The following is an 8,528-nucleotide window of genomic DNA, read 5'->3' as shown; positions in this document are numbered from 1 at the left end:
AGAGGAGAGGAGAGGAGAGGAGAGGAGAGGAGAGGAGAGGAGAGGAGAGGAGAGGAGAGGAGAGGAGAGGAGAGGAGAGGAGAGGAGAGGAGAGGAGAGGAGAGGAGAGGAGAGGAGAGGAGAGGAGAGGAGAGGAGAGGAGAGGAGAGGAGAGGAGAGGAGAGGAGAGGAGAGGAGAGGAGAGGAGAGGAGAGGAGAGGAGAGGAGAGGAGAGGAGAGGAGAGGAGAGGAGAGGAGAGGAGAGGAGAGGAGAGGAGAGGAGAGGAGAGGAGAGGAGAGGAGAGGAGAGGAGAGGAGAGGAGAGGAGAGGAGAGGAGAGGAGAGGAGAGGAGAGGAGAGGAGAGGAGAGGAGAGGAGAGGAGAGGAGAGGAGAGGAGAGGAGAGGAGAGGAGAGGAGAGGAGAGGAGAGGAGAGGAGAGGAGAGGAGAGGAGAGGAGAGGAGAGGAGAGGAGAGGAGAGGAGAGGAGAGGAGAGGAGAGGAGAGGAGAGGAGAGGAGAGGAGAGGAGAGGAGAGGAGAGGAGAGGAGAGGAGAGGAGAGGAGAGGAGAGGAGAGGAGAGGAGAGGAGGAATAACGAAGAAAGTTGAGAAGAAATTAGAAAGAACAGGATCTTATTGCTTATCAGATTTAAACATTTGTAACTCTTCCTTTTCGGACCTAGAGTGATTCTTTCCCTTTAATATTATATTTATTGTTTCAATACAGAGAGATTATATTACCGGGCACGTCCAATAATAACAATTAACAGTAACGAAAATGGGACTGTTGTGGCGCTAAAGTTCATTTTTTTTTCATTTTTCAACAATTTAACAGGGAGATAATACATTTTAAAACGACAACTCTGCAGTGCATATTCGCAAACGAGATACTAAAGATTACATTTCCGCTCGATAATAACGTTGAAAAGTTATTACAATTTCACTTCAGGGAGTAGAATAGATCGCTTTGCGAAATTGAATACAAAACATACGTATCAGGAAAAAAAAAAAACGAATTGTGATGATTTTTATTATAGATTGACTTTACGAAAGCTGGAGATATTTACCTTAGAGAATGATAGAAGTTTAATTTATTTATATCACAGTCTAAGAGAAAAGAAGTAGTGTTGCTATTGTATCTTAAGAGCTATGTTTTAGACTTAGTAGTCCAGCCATTTTAATTGATGCATGAAAGACTCATTTTGTCAAATAATGAAAGTAGTGTAGGCTAGACAACCCGCGCTGATAGCAACGTCTTTTCAACAGTCTAGAACATATCAAATGGGCTTTGCGACCAAGACATTCTTTAAGTGGCTATAAATATGTAAAGTAATAGGTATATAAAGATATTTCGCAAAAAACGCGGATAACGAGGGCGACTCGAAATGATTACATAAAAAGATATATTACCGTCGTAATATTGACGGTGTAGGCGAGTTTCTTTTATCGTTTGCACTGACGATTCCTCACTTTTTTTTGCATGTGTGTCTCTGTAACATGACAAGGATGTTGGTTGCCACAGGTTAGTAAGCAACGTGATTTGAAGTAATTCCCTTTTAACATGATAACGGGAACGGGGGAAGGGGGGGGGGTGGGTTGCAATATGTGTCCCCCATCGTGGAGCAGCCAGGACATTGCCCCCTACAATCCCAGCCAAAAAATGGTACCCTCACACACAGAGAAGACACCCTGATGATGTTATTACTGTGGACAACGTCCCGTTTTAACTGTCCCTATACTTGTGAATTCGTAAAAAAAACTAAAAAAAAAAACTTGTGCCGATCAAACTTGTGCCGGCTTAAAAAAATCAGCTGATAATAATATAATAACATTGGTATTTTAGATTTCAGTATTTATCAAATGTAGTTTGTTATCGTAAAGCGGTTCCCCGGAAAAGTTTTAGACCCGTACGACCGACGATCTTTCATAAGATCTGAGCCAGAAACTAATCACCAATACCCATCCACTCAGAATCGATGCTTAGAATGCATCAAATCTTCCTAGAAATATAGACTTGATGTGATGAAAACAATTTAGACTATCTCCACCAGCAATCACCGAACACTGCAGATAAACTTTCCAACCTTTTTGCAAAAATAATCTCAAGACAAAAGCGAAAAGTTTGGCGCCCCATAGTTTTTTTGCTGGGCCTTCAATTTAGTATATACACATGCGTCAATAAGTCTGGGGTCCCTCAGCAATACGAGTTTGTGAAATGCAATAGAAACCGTTATATAGCCAGCCAACCAATTAGCGTCTACGTTTATGCTTGAAATCTGGATTTTGTACCAACTTAGAAATCAATATTTCATCCTCGTTCGTGCATGATTTAATTGATCTTTTGATATATTTCCAAACACTCTTCTGATCACTTTGAAAAAAAATTCTGCCACTTGAAGCGAAAACATTTAACGGTCAATTAACTGTATTATAGCTGGGTAGATGGAAAGCAGGCTTAAAAGTTTTTGTGATGTTTTTTTTTCTGTCCTTTCATGATTGGTGATGCTTTCATTAATAGGTGAGCGTATAAAATGGTAAGACCTTCCGAAAACAATGATCCTTAAAATAGATTCTTGAAGAATTAGTTATGGAAATGAAGGCTGGTTTACATTTGCTCTTGAACATTTTTATAGAAGGAAATGCGTGACCACTTTACCATTCGGTGGTTTGTTTAATCCATAACCATACAGAGTGGAGAAGGCCTTCAGATTAGTAAAATTATTACGTAAGTTTTCAAAAGTAGAAAATTTAATTGAAATGAAATCATGCAAAGTTGTTGTGGGGTGGGGGAATGTATCAATTGATGAATGTGCATAGGTGTGACAAGTTGTTCCAGGGGTTAACTGTTGTAAAGTGTTGTGAGTAGGCTATGGCCTTGATAAAAAAACTGTAACCTTCAAGTATTTTAACTTCTTCTAATTCATAGTATAAGAGTTGCAAGATACCATTTCATCACCTACATATGCACTACGTTAAGTTTCATAACGTTCGTGGCTTGTAACTCCTATATCAATGTACAAAATTTGTAAAATAGCTACTTTACCGCTGAGAAAACACTTCAGAAAAGTTAAGGGTGGCTGGTAATGGCTTAAAATATAGTAGTAAGTTCGAATCTTGACACCTTAGAGGCGACCTACCGCTATATATCATCCACTTCACAGTGAAATAATATTTATATGCCGGGGTGCTTATCCGTGTCATTTGATCCCTCTTATTTTCAGATAATAATTTGGAGGGCCCAACTCTTGTTGGAGACGTATCTGTACACAATTTTTTGTATTTTTTTGTTTGCATGCTAACAAGCGCTTGCCATATCATTGATAGGGTTGGAATATGATTTCATATGAAATTTTAGAAAATTTAACGCAACGAGAACGGAGGCCCAAACTGGTAAGCCTTTTATTTATTTATATATATATATATATATATATATACGGTATATATATATATATACGGTATATATATATACGGTATATATATATACGGTATATATACGGTATATATACGGTATATATATATATATATATATATATTTATATTTATAGAAATATGATCTTAGTCGAAAGAGAATTGCCTTTGCACAATTTATCACCCTCGATCTAGGTTAATCTAATTTGAGTAAGAAGAGGAGTATGTGAGGGGAATAAAGATATCGAGCTATATGAAGCGAATTGAATCTGAATCAATGAAGATTGTAAACCTATGAGCTGGTCAATGGTTTGTTTTTATCAGGAACTTCATTATATTAATTCCAAGGAGAAATCAAATCCTACTGTCATCATATCATATGTCATAGAAATGCTCCCTTATGTATAGCTTTAACAACAATATACTTCCGTCATGGGGCTTAAAACTTCATGTCAGGACGTTTTAAACCTGTGATTTCATAATGACACTATAGAGAAACTCTTATTTTTCCATTGTCTCTCGTTTCTTGTTTCCTTGGTAAAAGTATCTGACACGTTTTCAAAGTGACAGTATCATGTTCCATGTTTGCATGGTGACAGTGTAATGGCTTACGTTTCCATGGTGAGTGAAAAGCAATTTCATTATTACGTTATCATAAAAGCTTCATGATCATACCAGCAGCAGCAACAAATCTACGCGGGATCGTACGGGAGCTATTAACTATAACAAAATATGAGTCAATGTAACTGTGCTATAATATGGGTCAAGCTAACAGCACCATAACACGGTTACAGGTACTGTGTCATAATACGAGTCAAGGTAGCTGTGCCATAATATGAGTAAAGTTAACTGTATCGTAAAATACGTAAAGGTAACTGTGCTGTAATACGAGTCAAGATAACTGCACCATAATACGGTAATATAACTGCGCTTTAATACTATTACAGGTAACTGTGCCATAATATGAGTAAAGTTATCCAGGGGCGTATCCAGGATTTTCCAATAGGGGGGGGGGGGCGTCAGGCATGAATGATCGCCGTCCTGGGGGATTGGTCTAAGGGGAGGGGGTGTACAATTTTTGCTTTCGAAGAAGGGCTGAAATGCAAAATGGTGTCATATGCATGGGCGGCGATCCGTACTTCCGAGGGGGGGGGATATGACCTTGTTGACTATCTAAGCGTAGCGCCACCATGGGTTGGCGCGAAGCGTACAAGAAAATTTTGGGATTAACAAATCCTCTAGATGGCCGAAAACGGCACTTCCCGAGGTTTCCAAGCGGCATATACCCAACTTTAAAATAGGGATGTCATGTCCGAAATATCTCATAATCAGTTTCCAAAATACTTTTTCTTAATTTCGGGTATTATTTTGGGAAAATTGCCCCTGTCAATCTTGTTTCAGGCGCAACGTTAGAATGTTCGAGAGCTCTTTTATATTATTCGATGAAGAAAATGGCCTCATGCAGGCTATTATAGGCCGATACACATGCAATACACAATTACACATAGTTACATTCCTAGGTACCGATTGCTAGGGCATCCAGGTGAAACGTGTATTAAGCATTACCCTGGTTACATGAGATTCTCAGCTGTTCGAGGGAACATGTACATGTGTAGGCCTACTATAGGGCCTATATGAATACTATGAGGGTGCATATATGTACTATATCAATACCGTGGGCGCAATAATACATTTTGTTGTTATAGGGCCAATGAAGCCTACAGTCAACTATTTTTGCTTTATAAAGACGCTTTATTTGAAAAGATCGCACTGCGTTTATGGTAGGCGAGAAATGAAGCTAAAAAAGAGCCGTACATTAACGAAGATGCATAAATGTAGGCATGAAAATATACTTATCCCTGGCAGTTGGTGGGGGGGGGGGGGTGTGGTGCATTACATCCCCTCCACCCATTTTCATGGGGGGATATATCCCCCCTCCACCCAGGATCGCCGCCCATGGCCATATGTGATCCATTTTTCGACCTTAATAATAAGCAACATTTCCAGTAAATATGGACACAAAATGCACAATTTAGTATATGGCTGGCATGTCACTTAGTGTTTATAGTGATAATACAAACACAATCACCATCTATGTTTCTAAAACTATTATGCCGCCGAACTTCGCCAGAACCTTTTTTTGGCAAACAAAAAATAAAGCATACGGGAGGGGGGGGGGGGGTTGAGCGATCACCGACATCTCACATAAAGGTCGTCATCAATTTTTTTTTTTTTTTGCTAAACTTTTTTTTTCTTGGTGACGGCCAATAGGGGGGCGCGCGCCTGTTGCGCCCCCTGGATACGCCCCTGTTATCTGTACCGTAAAAAAAGGAAAGGTAGCTCTGCCATGATATGAGTCAAGAGAACTGTGTCATAATATGAGGTAAGGTAACTGTGCCATAATATGAGTACAGCTATAGGTAGCTGTGCCATAGTAACAGTGCAGGTAACTCTGCCATAATATGAGTAAAGGTAACGGTGTCTTAATATAAGTAGAGGTAACTGTGTCGTAATAGGAGGCAAGGTAACTGCTCCAAAATATTGTTACAGATAACTCTGCCATAATATGAGTAAAGATAACTGTGTCGTAAACAAGTAAAGGAAACTGCGTCGTAAACAAGCAAAGGTAACTGTGTCATAATATGAGTAAAGGTAACTGTGTCGTAAACAAGTAAAGGTAACTGTGTCGTAAACAAGTAAAGGTAACTGTGCCACAATATGAGTAGATAACTGTGTCGTACTACACGTAGCTGCGCCATAATACGATTACGTGTATGGACTCAATACGAATCTGATTCTCATCCCCAGTCTGCTTTACGTCAGAAAGTATACCATGTGACCATGACGTCACACGGTGGTTTGCCCAGTTCTGCATCACGGTTCCATCGAGAAAGAAAAAAAAAGCACGAAAAAAAGAAGAATAATTAAAAAAGAAAAAGAGACGTTACATCCGATCTCAGTCAAAACCCCGTGCAAGGGATGAAATGAAAACCAGTGTGTCATCTATGTACACACAAAGCTCTATCTAATTGTTTATCCATTGATAAAGTCAGACTTGCGCCGCCTGTAGTATCAGTAAAATAGCAGTGAAAAAATAACTACTTAAGTTACACTTTGAAAGCGAGCTCGTTCCGTCGTCGTTATTTTGGCGTTCCATAGTCGGCCCTGTACCAATTATCTTTCTTCTTTGCGTATGCTTGAATTACCATAGGCATAACAACCTTCATTCTGTATTCCAATAAAGAAACAATCGCACGATCTCTCTCAATCAACTGTAGTTTGCATTTAGTCCGCATGCTCGGAATACAACGAACCGCTAATGACAATTTATCTCATTTGCATACGATGAATATGTGTATTAAACTTCTTGCTCCTTCAGGCCTGGTCGCTTTTATTAAACCGCGACGGGATTTGTGAAATATTGACGAGCACTTTCTTAGTGGAGTGAGGTATACTTGGATTCCATTGTACATGCGTTTTTGAAGATACTGGAAGTCTTGATTGAGTACAGTAAGGTAAGACATATATAGATTTGTCAATCTCTGTTGAATCTAGGGTTAACGCAACGGTAAGAACATTTATGAGACGTTGGTTGTGATTTTCAGGCGACGTTTCGCGTTGAAGAAAATCTGATTTCTAAAATATCTACCGGTATGTCTTAATCGTGAGGTTTCTTGAAGTAAATTTCTTGCAGCTGTATGATTTAAATCGGTCTGTCCTGAAGATTTATTCTTTCAAAGTGAATCTCAAAACATATTCAAAAGTGCAACCAAATGATATTTAATTTGCGTATACGATCTGGAGCAAACGTTTGTCATTTTCGGCAATTGGTTATGTCTATTGTCTATCAGTTACCAATTAATTTAGCTTTAATTCTATGCAAGTGTATTTTTTCAATATAGCCAAAAGTCAGTGCAGATGTTTCATATGTAATTATGACAAGATGATAACATGTTAGTTGGGTAAGTTAAAAAGGTGCAAGAAGGCTGCCTCAGCTACTTAACGACTTTATGAACATAATTCGAAGAAGAAGAAGAAATTAATCAAAAGAAATGATCATGTACAAAGTGCAGTTTTGTAATCATCGTGATATTAAATATATCTCTAAAGTACTCATACAATTGTTCGAAATTGGTTAGATCACGTGAGAAATGTCCTGACTATCTTATTTAATGTGAGAGAGTTGTGACCAGAGAAGGGGGTTATCTAGACATTTGGTGGTAAAATGGAGAGAGCATTGCACCTGAAAGTGACAAAGCGTGGGTGTATAAGTACACATTGTGGCGTAAGGAAGCCGAGGAATGCAGTAAGCATTGCGCCAGAAAGTGACCAAAAATGTGGGTTAGCTAGAGATTGTGCCCTTAAGGTTGCAGGGAAATAAAATGATCACTGAATCATAAAGTGAATGTGAACTTACCAGGTGAGCACGTTTCTAAATCTATGATACAGTAGAATGATTGCGGATGAAGATAGCAGCGTTGCATGGTACTACGGAGTAGATGAAAATGGGAATGATTGAATACGGCACCTTAAAGTGGCCTGAGATTTGACATTGGCATGCAGTGTGCCGTCAAATGACCAATAATGTACTGGTTCTACAAACAGATGGGCATTAGGGTAGCCACTAGCATGATATCGTAAAGTGGTATGAAAAGATTGTAGCCTTAGCACGCTACCGTAAAGAAACCAACAATAAAACAGAAAAAGAAAAATGAAGCGAAAAGGGATTATATAGATGAGCACTGAGCAGCAAAGTGGGATAGTAACGCTGACAGCTAAGCATGTACAGTACCGTAAAGTTGTTGCATTATAGAATGGGGAAGCCGGGCGTAGCAAGTTGTCGCGAATATGGGAGAGCTGGGCTGCTGGTCAGTCGCCGTAAAACTTCTGAGAAATCGATTAGGTAATCATGTTGCTGTCCTGTTTTGCTCTTAGATTTTTGTCAGTTTTGATGAGATTTCTAGTGCAATGAGGACCTTATATGAGGTAACTCCTGTCGTAATTTTGGTGCTACTTAAATTACAGACATATGTGTAAACCTCGTCATCCCTTTAACGATTGATCGTGCCCTCAACAGATTATATCAAAGCAACGCCAAATAAAGTGTTTAATATCACTGCAACTGCATGGTGATCATTAATTG

The 8,528-nt window shown here is 39.2% G+C and overlaps 1 protein-coding gene across 1 annotated transcript in view; it reads left to right on the top strand.

Annotated features, from left to right (window-relative positions):
• The first annotated feature begins 6,669 nt into the window (after positions 1–6,669).
• LOC139960386 (uncharacterized) overlaps positions 6,670–8,528 on the top strand; it is a 30,371-nt gene continuing 28,512 nt past the window's right edge. Inside the window, exon 1 of the mRNA XM_071958721.1 lies at positions 6,670–6,900. The gene's annotated coding sequence lies outside the window, so the exon portion shown is untranslated. The remainder of the gene's footprint in view (positions 6,901–8,528) is intronic.

This window comes from Apostichopus japonicus, chromosome 19, assembly GCF_037975245.1.
Source record: "Apostichopus japonicus isolate 1M-3 chromosome 19, ASM3797524v1, whole genome shotgun sequence".
Taxonomy (NCBI): domain Eukaryota; kingdom Metazoa; phylum Echinodermata; class Holothuroidea; order Aspidochirotida; family Stichopodidae; genus Apostichopus; species Apostichopus japonicus.
Note: the sequence above shows the minus strand (reverse complement) of the source record. Positions and strands in the feature narration are given on the sequence as shown.